Here is a 14365-nt window from a genome sequence, read left to right as displayed (position 1 = left end):
CTTACTTTCTTAATCCCATATAAACCTATACCACTTGATCAATACAAGGGTAGACAAAAGTTCACTTTTAAAAACACAATTGCATGTATTAATATTAAACTGACCAACGTTTGCAAAAGGGGAAGGTTAACAAAAAAGTCCTCTAAACATTATCAACATTAAATGCATTTTCCCCCCAGATTGGTTCTGTACATTATGCAGCATTTCATGCAATTACACCAGGAATAACACTTCAAAAGTACACCTAAATATCGCCATTTTTTATTTCACACCTTACGCTATTTAGAAAGTTATTACAGTCAATATTTTATAACAATGATTTAAATGCAAACTTGCGTATTAACTTGAGCAGCTATGTTTTCCCACGCTAACTGTCTCTGTTTTGCAGATGCAGCGGTGTTGCTTTTCTTCTGGAATATGTGCTCATATTCACTGTAACTCTGCAGCAGCACGTCAAGTTCAGCTGGCGAAAAATACGCAGACCTCTTTTTTTCCACGGTTGCCATGGTGACTCGCAATATCTGCGCTCCATTGATAATGGCTTCTTATAGTCGCGGTGCGCACTTTTACCTCCGAATCAGTCCACTCAGAGTTGATTGACCTAACTCCGATCAGCTTCTCTGAAACAGAAAACCCAGAGTTGTTAATCTCCCGATTGACCAACTCAGAGTTCAAGTTTAACCTCAGAGTTGGTTGAACCTCCTTTCTGAAACAGGCCCCTATACTGTTCATAATTAAATAAATAAATATTTAATTAAATAAATAAATATGGCCTCATGCAAATACACAATATACCAATAAATCTCTCATAAATATATAAAAAGATCATGAAATGGTGAAAAACCTGCACACAAATTTTAAATTAGCCATTATATTATTCAATATATTTAATTGTGCTTTAAAAACCTGTTCATTATTTTAAAACAGCATTTTAAAATATTCATTTTAATCATGTGGAGTATTTATTTTATGAAGAACTTTTTCAGGAGACTGAGTCTATCTGTCAATCAAACCAGACAAGGCGGAGACACTTTTGTGATTGGCTACTCCTTAACTCAGACATGAGCAGCAGCACCCTGACTACATCGATTGAAGATGCTTCACCAAACCTGACGGCGCAATCCACACTCCTCAACACTAGGGGGAGTATGCACCTCAACACATCCACAGTGTTACACAAAATTGGGCAGTTTTTGTTCTAAATTTGCGGATAAAAATGGCTTTGGGCGAGTGTGCATAATTCTGGTGATTTTCTGGTCGGTTCGGCAATTTTCATCTTCTCATGAACATCTAGTAGTGGTCTAAGTTAGGCTGGGTGGTTGTTGGAGTTCCACAAAATTTCTATGAACTGGTGTTCCATGAACGCAACATGCCGCGTATGGGAGGGGCTACCAGCTAATGTTTTTAGCCTGATAGCCACATGGAGCGGTTGCCTGCGCTTATCTCAGTAAAAATGCATGGATGCACAATGTACATGGAGTGTTAAAAGATCAGGTTTATTTATTTTGAATAGTTTCTCATGATAACAATGTTTCCATGTTTGAGTTCATGAGATCATCCCAGAGTCTTTTTTTTTTAAGTTTTTTTTTAAACGTTCTTATTCAACACAAATAGAACAGATATGTTTGACAGGAACAATAGTCATAAAAACAACAATGTCAGGGGATGGTACATGTATTACAAAAAGATTACCGATGCTATGCATTGAAAATATTCAGACAGACAGTTTTCATAAATATGTATGGCCTTTTTGTTTAAACTTACGGAGCCCGTGTCCTGACATTAAAATATAAAAATATATCTTGTTCCCACAGATTATTATCTCGTTCGCACGAAATACTATTCGTTCCCACAAGATACTATTGCGTTCCCTCAAAATACTATTCCGTTCCCTCGAAATGATTAACTGGTGCGAACGCAATAATTATGTCGTTCGAACGCAATAATTAATCCGTTCGAACGCAATAATTATTCACGTCATAAGTCATTCACGCGGCTATGCTCTCTGTACGCCGGCAAAACTAAGCCGCTTTCAGCGGTAACTTCCGTGTCTCTGTGACCCATATTTGTTCAAAAAAGGAACATGAAAAACAAAAATGATCACTTTATTACTGTCTCAATGAATATAAGAAAAATATCAAAAGATTTATGATAACTAGGCTGCTTTGTCATACGATAGCTCCTGCTAGGCTACTACTAGCGCCGCCACAGAGCTCTTTGATGTATGCCGGCATTTGGGCAACTGGCTGGTCTGTTGTCAGACAGCTGATATGGTAGTTTAGGGTCGAATAGGAATAATAATATTCAGGACTTGTCTTTCATTAACTTTAGCAGTCAGTCGCTTTACATTCGAAGGCTATTAGGCTACATGCTAACTGACTAGCCGATCATATCCTGTTATTAATTTACGTCATAGATTTACAGCAGATACCTTCACATTTCTGTCTGTGTGTGTCTCATTACATTGCATTGAAGACACGGAGGATGTTTAGAAAACAGATTTATTTATTTCTAAAAGCACAAAAGCATCCATCGTATTCACGTTCATTCACATCCTGATCTGGTACGCCCTCAGTCATCTTGCTGCAAAAGCCGCTTCCTGCCGCTACTTCCGTGTCTCTGTGAGCATTCAATAGGGGTAAAAATAAAAGCAAGAATGGTCGATCTGTTATTTTCTCGATGAAAATCTGAAAAATATCATATTAGGCTGGATGCTTCGCCTAAAGCACTTACCTTTAGCTTGTAGCATAACAACAATAGCAGTACGTCACGTTTCCCAGCGTGCTTTGCTGCCAATCATTGGCCAATCACCGTGTCCCTGTGACCAAGGTCTAACAACAAGACCAATGAGTTCACAGATTTCATTAGTGACAGCATCAAAAACAATGGCATACTCTTTAGGAGGAACAGCAAGGTTGTATTTAAGGTTAAATTCCTCATTTCTAAGTAATTGACCATCGTGGTTAAAGAGCTGACCCACCAGTAGGATATTATTGTCAAACCAATTATTGTAAAATAAAGATTTGTTCTTGTAAAGGATATATCTGTTATTCCAAATAAAAAACTTATGAGGGGAAAACTTGTGTTTATAGATAAGTGCCCATGAAAGAAGAGTTTGTCTGTGAAAAGCAGAAAGTTTCACTAGGATTTTTGTTGATATTATAATCACAAAGCATAAGAAAATGGAGACCACCTACTTTAGTAAACATTTGATGAGAGAAAATATTCCAAATGGAGAGTGGATATTTTAAATATGACTTAATCCAGTTTATTTTAAAAGTATTATTTAAAGTAGTAAAATCAAGAAAATTTAGGCCTCCTTTTTCATAGGAGTTCATTAATACAGATTTTTTTAAATAATGAATACGGTTTTTCTAGATGAAGTTTAGTAGCATTTGATCAATAGATTTAAGAGTCTGATTGTCCAGGTGCAGAGAAAGAGCGGAGTAAGTTAGTCTAGAAATCCCTTCTGCTTTGGAGAGTCAAATTCTTCCTCTCAGACTCAGCCATTGGTTCAAACGTTTCTTGGCTTTATCAATGAGGGGAGTGAAATTTAATGAGCATCTTCCTAAATTATTTTTGGAAATAATAACACCTAAATATGTTACATTTTCTTTTACAGGAATGTTGCAGATGGATTCTAAAGAAAAATCTTTAACAGAAAGAAGTTCACATTTGTTTAGATTGAGACGTAGACCTGAGACATCAGAGAAAGACTGAATAAGGTTCAGAGCACAGGAAACCTGACTGTGTCATCAGCTAGCTGACTACCGGTAATTAAAATTTCTTTAGTAAGAACTGAGATGCCTTTTAACTTATGAATAGTAATATAATCAGCAAGAGTTTGGGTAACTAGAAGAAAAAGATACGGTGAAAAAGACACCCCTGTCTGATTCTTCTATTAAGATTGAATCTAGGGAAGGTGCCATGTTTTAGTTTGACAGAACAATTAGCATTATTATACAGAGTTCTAACTGTATTACAGAAGAAAGGGCCAAAACCAAATTTATGAAGACAGCTGAAGATAAAATGATGATTAACAGAGTCAAACGCTTTGTAAAAGTCTAAAAAGAGTATAAAACTGTCATCAGAGATCAGGTGTGAGCAATCTAAAATATCAAGAACAAGACGAATGTTATTGGAGATGTGTCTGTTTTGCATGAATCCTTATGTGTCTCTGCAATAACTGAGTTTAATAACTTTATTTGTATAGCACCTTTCCAGATAAAAATCACAAAGTGCTTCACAGTACAACACGATAAAACAACAGTAAAACACAGTAAAAACACATGTTAAAAAGAAATTAAGAAAAAGCTATTTTAAAAAGATATGTTTTTAGCTGCTTTTTAAAAGAAAACACTGAGTCCACAGATCTGAGGCTGAGAGGAAGAGAGTTCCAGAGGGATGGGGCCACCGTGGCAAAGGCTCTGTCTCCTTTAGTCTTTAAACGGGTTCTCTTAACAGCCAGCAGACCCTGGTCACATGACCTCAGTGACCTGCTGGGAGTGTATGGCTGCACCAGGTCTTTTATGTAGACTGGTGCTTGGTCATTAAGAGCTCTGTATGTTAAGACCAGGATTTTAAAATGCACTCTGTAGTGAATGGGGAGCCAGTGCAGCTGCATTAACAACGGGGTGATGTGTGAGAACTTGGATGACTTGGTTAAAAGCCTAGCAGCAGCGTTCTGGACAATCTGGAGCCGTTCTAGAGATTTTTTACTTAAACATGTGAAGATGGAGTTGCAATAGTCGAGACGGGAGGATATAAAACTGTGAATGAGCATCTCCATCTCAGAACGGGACACAACTGGACTCAATTTTGCAATGTTTTTAAGATGATAAAAACAAGAGCGAACGAGTGACCCGACATGGGAGTCCAGGGATAAAACCGGGTCTAAAGTTACACCTAGGTTCCTGACAGAGGGCTTGATAAAAGAAGCAAGTGAGCCGAGCTCATGGATTATCTTGGGGAGACAACTGTCAGGAGCACAAACTAGGACCTCAGTTTTGGCTTCATTGAGTTGGAGAAAGTTGTGATTCATCCAGCTCTTAACTGAATCCAGACACTTTTGTAAAGTCTGTATTTTAAAAACATCCTGGGGTTTAAAAGACACATAAAGCTGAATATCGTCAGCATAAAAGTGATAAGAAATGTCATTAAAAGAACTTAAAATATGCTGTAAAGGCAGCAGATATAAAATAAACAATAAAGGTCCCAAAACTGAGCCTTGGGGCACACCAGAAGTGAGAGGAGCAGAGGAAGACTTAAACTTGGAGAAGACAACAGAGAAAGATCTGCCAGTCAAATATGATGAAAACCAGTTTAAGGCTGATCCGGAGACCCCAACCCAGTTTTTCAGCCTGTCCAAGAGGGTGTAATGGTCCACAGTGTCAAAGGCTGCGGTCAGGTCCAATAACAGTAACACAGAGCATTTTCCTGCATCACCCTGCATCAGGATGTCATTAGTGACTCTGAGAAGGGCTGTTTCAGTGGAGTGAGCTCTGCGAAAACCTGACTGAAAATGATCAAGTATCCCATGACTGTCGAGAGCAGCTGTAAGTTGTTTGGCAACAACCTTTTCTAAAATTTTAGACATGAAAGGAAGGTTAGAAATGGGTCTAAAACTGCTTAGAACAGCTTTAGAACAGATTTAAGTCTTTTTGCAAAGACAGATGCAAGAATCTTGTAATCATTATTTAATAGACATATGGGACGCCAGTTGTCAATGAGAAGTCCATCTTTGTTGGGTTTGGGTATCAGAGTAAGAACACCTTGATTTAATGTTGGAGGAAGGAAGCCTTTTTCTCTGCTCTCAATAAATACCTGTGTTAGAAAGGGGGTAATTTTATCACTAAATTGTTTATAAAATTCTCCCGTTAAGCCATCTGGTCCAGGAGATTTGTTGTTCTTAAGGTGGTTAATAGAAAAAAGTACTTCATTTTCTGAAAGAGGAGAATCACAGAGATCCCGTTCAGAGGCCTGGATTTGTTGTAGATTATAGTTTAAGAAGTGATCAGGATCTTCACTGGGTTCAAAGGCAGACAGTTTACTGTAGAACAGGCTAACGTAATTTGCAATCATTTTGGGATCAGAGGTAATCTGGTCTTCAATGTTTAATTGCTGTAGTGTATTTGTCTTGGCACAACATTTCTCCAATTGAAAAAAATAAGAGGAATTATTTTCCCCCTCTTCTAACCATTTCAGCCTTGATCTTACAAAGGCTCCTTCAGCTCTGTTCTTATAAATACTGTCTAATTCTTTTTGGAATAATGCCAAATTTATTTTATCATCATCTGATAACTCTGCAGGATTTTTTTTTGAAATTGTCATAATGTCATTGATAATTTGGCTTTCTTTAGCCTTTTTAGTTTTATTTGGTTCTGAACTAAGCTTTCTAAGAAAATTAGTGATTTCAAATTTAAAAAGTTCCCAGTTTTTACCGTAACAATTTTCTTCTTTAGTAGATTATAAAAGTAAGAGATGAATTCAGAAACCTTTTGTTGTACTATGTCTATCTTAATCAGGGAGTTATTTAACATCCAGTATGCTTTCTTATTTTGGGATCTAGTTTCGGATAATTTAATAGAAATGTAAATTGCTTTATGATCTGTTAGTGGAGAAGGAAGAATATTTACTTCAATATCATCTGCACTTAGACAATCAGACACCAGCCAGTAATCTATGTGAGATTGTTTGGATCCATCATTATTACTCCAGGTAAAAACACAATCTTATTGTGTTCTGTATTTTATTGTTCTCTATCTGTAAGGCGACCTTGGGTGTCTAGAAAGGCGCCATATAAATAAAATTCATTATTATTATTATTATTAATCTGATGGGAATTTTTCTCTCCAGACATCTTTCAAGTTATATCTCTGCATGAATGAATGTAAGGGACTATCAGAAGATAGAGCACGTGGGGGCCATTTGTCTAGCTGATTATTTAAAGCTATATTAAAATCCCCTCCTATTATAATAATTGCATCAGGAAATTTGTTTAGACCAAAAATTACATCATTTTCAATCAAAGAAAGGAGCTCAACGTTTTCAAGTTTGGAGTTGTAACCATATATGTTAATAGTAATAAAGATCTTATTTTGAGTGGATATTATCAGAAAAACATAATGACCCTGACTGTCACATTTGCTCAGAAGAATGTCACCCTCAAATGTATTTTTAACTGTGAGACTTCCAGCTGAATGCTGACTACCATGTGATGGATATAAACTTTCACCCCATTGAGATTTCCAGAAGTTTATATCATTACTGGTAGAATGTGATTCTTGAAAGAAAAAAGTCTGTTTTCAATTGTTTAGCGAATAGAAACAGCGCTTTACGTTTTATGGCATTTTTTAATCCCCTGACATTTAAAGAACCTAAAGATAAAGACAAGATTTAAAATAAAAAAGAGAGAAAAAATAAATCTGAGTAAATAGGAGTGTTGTTACTTTCAATCTGTGCGCCAAATTGCACGTAGAGTGGGGAAAAAGTATTTTAAATAACCTTTACGCCACTTTGAAGAATTAAATTAAAATATACAAAAAAAGAGCAAATATGTATCACATTCAGAACTTGCTTTAGCTGCCAACCTGGATTTAACACAAACAAAAACTTATTATAATAACATCTCAATGTAATTAACTGTCAACATGGCTTAAAGAAATAAATGGCAGAACTCGTGAGATCAGAACAAAATGTGTGTTTTTCATTAAGGCTTTAACAGCAAAAGCTGCTCAGGATGCAGTCATTTCTGAGGGTCTGAGTTCTCTGGAAGACCCACTTCTTTACCGTTAATATAGGCTCGGGCCCCCACATAGTAGGCGATTTTCCCTTCTCTTCTTGCTGCTTGTATTAAGGGCCAAAGCGCTGCTCTGGTGTCCCGGTCGGCTGGGCACAGGTCCTCCGTGAAGCGGAGATGACGCTCCTTCAGGATGGGATTGTTTTTTGCGGCTTTCCACACGGCATCTCTGTAGGTTCTGGATGAAAACTGGAGAATGATCCCTCTGGGCTTCCTCTCGTTTTCTTTCAGCTTTCCCAAACGGTGCACAGTGTCGATCACATCTGGAAGCTTCTGTTTTCCCTCCGGGAAAATCATTTGACAAATGTTGATGGTTTCTCTTCTCACATCTTCTCTGGACACTGTTTCCGGTACTCCATATAATTTTAAATTCCATGTCTTGAGTAGCGTTCAGATTCCAGGAGTCTTTCCTGCAGCCGCAGAACAGTAGCTTCATCTCTATTTGTTTTCTTTTCAACTATGTCCATTCTTGTCTTTACATCTTTTATTTCTTCAAAGGCAAAGTCAACGAATTTTTGTAGGCCCTCGATTTTGAGCGAATTGTCATTGATTAATTTCTCCATGGCGTCAAAGCGGATGTTAATTAGGCTTGAAAGAACATCAATAACATCGTTGTTACCAGCGCTGCTGCTTCTCCCCTCACCTTGCGGTGTTGCCAGTAATGCTTTTTTTAAAGCTGGTTCTTTACATGGGGTCCCTTCAGCTGAAATAGGCAGGGCTGGAAAATCTTCTTCATCCGGGATGATCATGTCTTGTTCAGGATTTGTCTTCAGAGTATAGTCGTGTCCTGCACCACTGACAGCACCGCTGCTGTTAGTGTTAGCCATGGCTTTGCTCTCCTTAGAGGTTCTTTTCCGCTCTCGAGATGGCATTGGACAGTAAAATTGTTTCCTTTTTGGTTATAACAGCAAGAAATGTGCAAGTAGCGTTTAAATAGTAGCTTTCCGCAGTATTTTTCAAAGTTAGGCACAACAGGTTGAAAAGTAGCGTCTGCTCAAGCCGCCATCTTGGTCAGCTCCGTGATCATCCCAGAGTCTCTGCTTCAGGTCCTGCAGTCACTACGTCTTAAATTACGTGTAAATCAGAGCGCCCAGGCAGCGCGAGAGTGTATGTATGAGCGCAAGTTAAGGGTCTGTTGCCTAGTCCCCCGGAAAAGTAATAGTAAAAAAAGGTTTCCTCCAAAGTATAGAGCCTGATTCTTGGAGTAAACCCTGGCTGCAGAATTGCTCAATCAATCCCGGATCTCCGCTGCGTTTTCCGACCACGGTCAGAAACGTCGCAGGAAAGGTTCAACATTTTCCCGGGAGCAAAAAATAAAATCAGAGGACCTGATTATAATCATTGTCTCATTGAAAATAGAAAAATATCATAAGGTTCAGGAGGCCTGAGCAGGCGTGTTCCGCTTTGCACAGCTGCCTGGTCTGAGTCTGTCGGTCCGCCAGCTCGCCTCCTGCGAGCCGACATAAGGCACGATGTGAGCTCTGAGTGAATGGCGTAAGAATGAGGAGTGTTTCAACGGGGGACTTGTAGACGTGGACGACCAGAGCTCCTCTGTGGTTTGGTCCAAACAAACCCTCAAACTACAAAAACAGAGTCGTCCATGTTTGCTGCAGCAATGCTGTTTTAAAATAATGAACAGATAACAGAAACCAACTCATGGTTAGACTTGGAACAGGCGTTATGTGGAAAGATCAACCTCTCAGAGCTACCATTTATTAGCCAAACAGTTAAAAAACAGGATTGTTTCAAAACTATTAATATAAACGCCACTTTAACAGCCTGGTGGGAATTTCTCAAAATATCAAAATCATCAATTCAACCGTGCAAAATGACACCCATCTGGAACAACCCGGACATCCTTATAAACAAAAAAATGATTCACTTCCCAGCTTGGCAAGCAGGGGGCATAAAACAACTAGAGCACGTAATTATTGATAGAAGATTCATAACTCCCCAGGAACTTCAAGACAAACATGGAATAAATAACTTCTTGGAATATCAGCAACTTAAATCAATTATTACTAAAAAGTTTAAATATAAAGACAACAATTTAAAGCTACCAGATGTAGTTACCACTCTGATTAATTTTTCAATGAATAGAACTCTCTCCAAAATATACAAACTTTTATGTAATTTAGATAACAATATTTCACTTCCGACAACAAAATGGGATGCAGATTTGAGCATCAGCACAGATGAAAGCTTCTGGTCAGAACTTTGTCTAAACACCTTTAAACTGACAAAAAGTCCAAATTTTCAGCTAATCCATCTCAAAACTCTTCACAGAATTTACTACACTGGACAGAGGATGTTCAAGATGGGTCTCAGTAACTCAGACATTTGCGAGCACTGTGACAGTAATCTACCCGACAGTTACATGCACGCACTGTGGTTCTGTACGCCTGTCCAGGCTCTCTGGCAGCAGGTATGTGCCGATCTATCAGTCTGGCTTAAGGTTTCAATCACTGCTTTACCATCACTTTGTGTGCTTGTTGACATGAGTGCCATCGATGTAGAAGGAGGATTATTATCTATCATTTTCATATCTCTTTGTATTGCTAAAAAACAATTTTAATAAACTGGAAAAACAATAAAAATATTACTGTAAGTCAATACAGAAATCTGCTGCTTGATCATATCAGCTTGGAAAAAATGTCAGCCCAAAGTTCAAGTAACTTTGAAAGAATTCAGTCTCTCTGGTCTCCCATAGCTAACTCCATGACTTAGGGGGTGGGGGGCCTGGTCGTCGCTGCTCCTTGCCCTTCTGCCGTGGTTTGGGGTCGGGGTCTCCGGTGCCTGGCGGGAGCGGTGGGGGGGTGGTCCCTTTGCCTGTGCTGGGGGGGGTCGGCGGGGGGCCCTGCTCGGGGGGGGGGGGGGGGGGGGGGGGGGGGGGGGCAGCGGCGCTGGGCAGGCTGACCATCTACACCTGGGGCTGGGATCGGCCCTTCCCTGGCTCTGGGACGGGACGGGAATACCCTCTTGGGGCCCCCGGTCGCTCTGGGGGTCATCCGCTTCGGCTGCGGGGTCTGGGGTGGGGGTGGGGGGTGGGGGGGCTTGTCGGCCCTGTCCTGTGGGGGGCCGTTCTGGGGGGGGGAGGGGGAGCCCACTATTGGTACGGGGCCTTGGGGGGTTGACGGGTCGGGGTCTCCGCTGAGGCAATCGGCGGTTGCCCCGGCCGGTTGGCTGCCTCGGTCCCGTCGAGGCCTGACCAGAGCTCTTCTAGGGTCGGCGCTTGGGGGGGGGCCTGGGCTTGCTCCGGGGGGGGCGGCGCTTTCTGGCTCCTCTCTCTCTGTGTGGGGTGGGTGGTGCTGGGCCTGGGGTGTCGGCTCCTCGGGGGATGGGGTCCCTGGGCTGGGGGGGGGGGGGGGGGGGGGGGGGGCTGGGGGACGGCTGTTTGACCGCCGGGGGGACAGTCTACCAGCTGTCCCCAACCTACCCCCTTCCTCATATATCCTCATATTAGGGTGAAGGGGTGGGGGGTTTAGCCTGCGATGCGCCTTGGGGGGGGAGCTACTTGTCAGTGGTACCCCTCCCATGGTTGCCGTATAAAGTGGGCCCTGCTCTTTCGGTTTTATTTGCACCTTAGACATGTAGGGCCCTTGGTGGGGGGGGTGCTTGGACATCACTGCCAGCAAGCAGCGGATGTCCTCCTAGCACCCTACCCGCCGATTTTAACCGCACCGTAGACATTTAGGGCCCCTTGGTGGGGAGGGTGAGGGGACATCACTGTGAGTAATCAGGAGATGTCCCCTCAGTGCCCTACCCGCCAATTTTAACTGCACCCCCCTTAGTACACACACCCCTTCCCCCTCAAAATATACACTCCAACATATAACACACACACATGCACACACACACCCTCACAAACACACATACACGCACACACACATTTTGCAAGGAAGGTGGGACCTAGGACCATCTGTCCCCTGCCCCTTCCCTGGTGGGGGGTACGGGTCCCATGGCGGCGGCTGCCATGTCCCCTGGGTGCCGGTCTCCTAGGCCCGGCGGTGCTCTCTCTGCTCGGGGGGGGGGTTCACATTACACCTGAGCTGGGGGTGTTCGTGTCCCATGGGGGTGGGTCATGGTCATTGCCCCTGGGCGCTGGGCCCCGCCAAACTTCCAACAGTGGCCGAGCCTGGTGGGGCCACGTTTACAACACCCCTTGTGGGCCCCCCTTTCTCCCCGTGGTACACCCCTACGGGGTGGGGGTGGCTGGCCCATGCCTTGCTCCTCCCTGGACCAACCATGGGCCAGGTGGGTGGCTGCCTGGAGCGCGGAGCGGGTCTCCCTTGGGGGGTCCTGGCTCGTACCTGGGGTTGGGGCGGGGGCATGCCCGGAACTCCTGGGTGGTGATGGGGTGCTCGTCTGGGGCTGTGGGTGCCCTTCTCGGGTGGGGCCCTGCGTTGGGCTCTTCCGGCGCGGCGGGGGGGGCTGCTCTCCTGGTTGGGCTGGGGCGCCGCTCTCTTTCCCCCGTACTTCCCTGCTCTCTGGCTCTGGGGGCCTCGCGGCGGTCCTGCTGGTCCTGGCCTGAGTGGCGGATTTGGTCGCCCGGGGGGGCGGTTGTCCCCTGCCTGCTGCCGTGTGGCGTTGGGGGGTTCCGGCTGCCGCTGCTGCTGCGGTGGGGGTCTGGGTGTGGCTGGGCGCTCCTCCTCCTTCTTTTCACATTCCACCATCCATTTTAGAAGAATATAAACACTCACCTGAGCACAGGTGTTAGCTCACCTTTGCACTAATAGTTTGCGTGATAGAATGAATGAAATATTTCACACTAGTTGGTTTAAAGGCACAAGTATGCGTTTATGAACACTATCTGTTTTGTGTTCATGTTGACATGTGATGTGTTGATAACATTTGAGTGTGTGTGTGTGGACAGGCCCCGCCCTTTTTGTACTACATTTGAACCGTACCGTAATGATAAACAACCAGTAAACCTGTCTGCTCTATGCTGCTTCATGGTCTTATCCCCCCCCCTCCCACTATCACCCCCCCCCTCTCTAACATCCCTCTCTCTTCTTCCCTTCTTTCCTTTTCCGTCCGGTCCAACACCAAAGATTTTCAAACATGATTGAAATTAATAAAGTTTGGCCTCAATTACAAAAGGGGTTTATTCAGACATACCTTTGGTTTGTCTGAAGATTAATAACCCCTCTTGTTAAAATAAAATATGTCCAACACAAGAGGCCCTCAGCTCTCATCTGTCTGCCCAGCTGTTGGACAGGACAAGTTAAAAAAATAAACAAATAAAAAAAAAAAAAAATAAAAAAATAATGAACAGGTTTTTAAAGCAAAATGAAATATATTGAATAATATAATGGCTAATTTAAAATCAGTGTGCAGGTTTTTCACAATTTCTTGATCTTTTTATATATTTATGAGAGATTTATTGGTTGATTGTGTATTTGTATGAGGTCATATTTATTTATTTAATTAAATATTTATTTAATTGTGAACAGTATAGGATTCCATATAGTTCCATAAGGTTGAGTTAGTTAAATATTGCCCAACAAAAAACATTTACTTTTAAAATACGTCAATTTTTAAGAAAGGAAACGGTTGGTCTAAAGCAGTGTTTTTCAACCTTTTTTGAGCCACGGCACACTTTAACCTTGACAAAAATCCCGCGGCACACCAGCATCCAAAAATAAAATAAAAAGCAGAAACTCATAGTCTGTTTTGATCTACAGCGCCCCCCCCCCCCCCCCCCCCGGCAATCTGACGTGCATTTTTGTGATAATTGTGGCAGAAAAAGCAGGAAGTTGCAGATGTTTTTCTAAAAGATGTAATAAAAGTTAAGTTACATACAAACTGTATGTTCGTTGTGTTTTCAAGACGCTGTCCCTTTAAGCCAATGCATCATGGGAGGTGTAGTCTGAAAACTGCGAGAAAACGGCAGAAAGACTCGCGTCTCTGAGCTTCATGGTTTTGTTCACTTGTTCCACGGTCTGATACCGGATTCTGTGGAAAGCTACACCGCTAAAGACGAGCTTTAGCTGGTGTTTTTGTCGGAACTGACTGAGTTATGAGCTAAATTGGAACAAGGAAGTGGAGACTTTAACCACTTCTGATTGGTCAGACTGATGACATGTGATTAAGCCTTCAAGAATGATTGGTGGAGTCGTGGAGACAGTAAAAGCTGCGGGACTTTTCCTTACACAGTTATAGCTGCAGCTATTTCGCGTTACCGTCATTCTTATCATAATGTCTTTAATAGAATCAAATAAACACAAAGAAAAAAGTATTTTATGATCGTTTATATTCCTAACTACTCAGTGTTTTATCAGGACCTGTTTGGATGAACACAGAGCTGATATCCTGGAGATGGGAAATGCTTTTAGATCAGTTAATGAGGGCAATTTTCCACGGCACACTTGACCATCTCCAACGGCACACTAGTGTGCCGCGGCACACTGGTTGAAAAACACTGGTCTAAAGAACTTATTGCATGAGCCAATTCTTTTTTTTTCCTAATTAAACTAAGGAAAAAGGACCTTTACAATTTTAGGTGCAGATTTCCTGTGAATAAAAGGGGACATTTTTTCTACATCAATGTCAAAAACAACCACTTGA

Source organism: Oryzias latipes, chromosome 13 (genome assembly GCF_053564925.1).
Source record: "Oryzias latipes strain Hd-rR chromosome 13, Olatipes_Hd-rR_3.1".
NCBI lineage: Eukaryota > Metazoa > Chordata > Actinopteri > Beloniformes > Adrianichthyidae > Oryzias > Oryzias latipes.
This window is presented reverse-complemented; position numbering follows the sequence as displayed.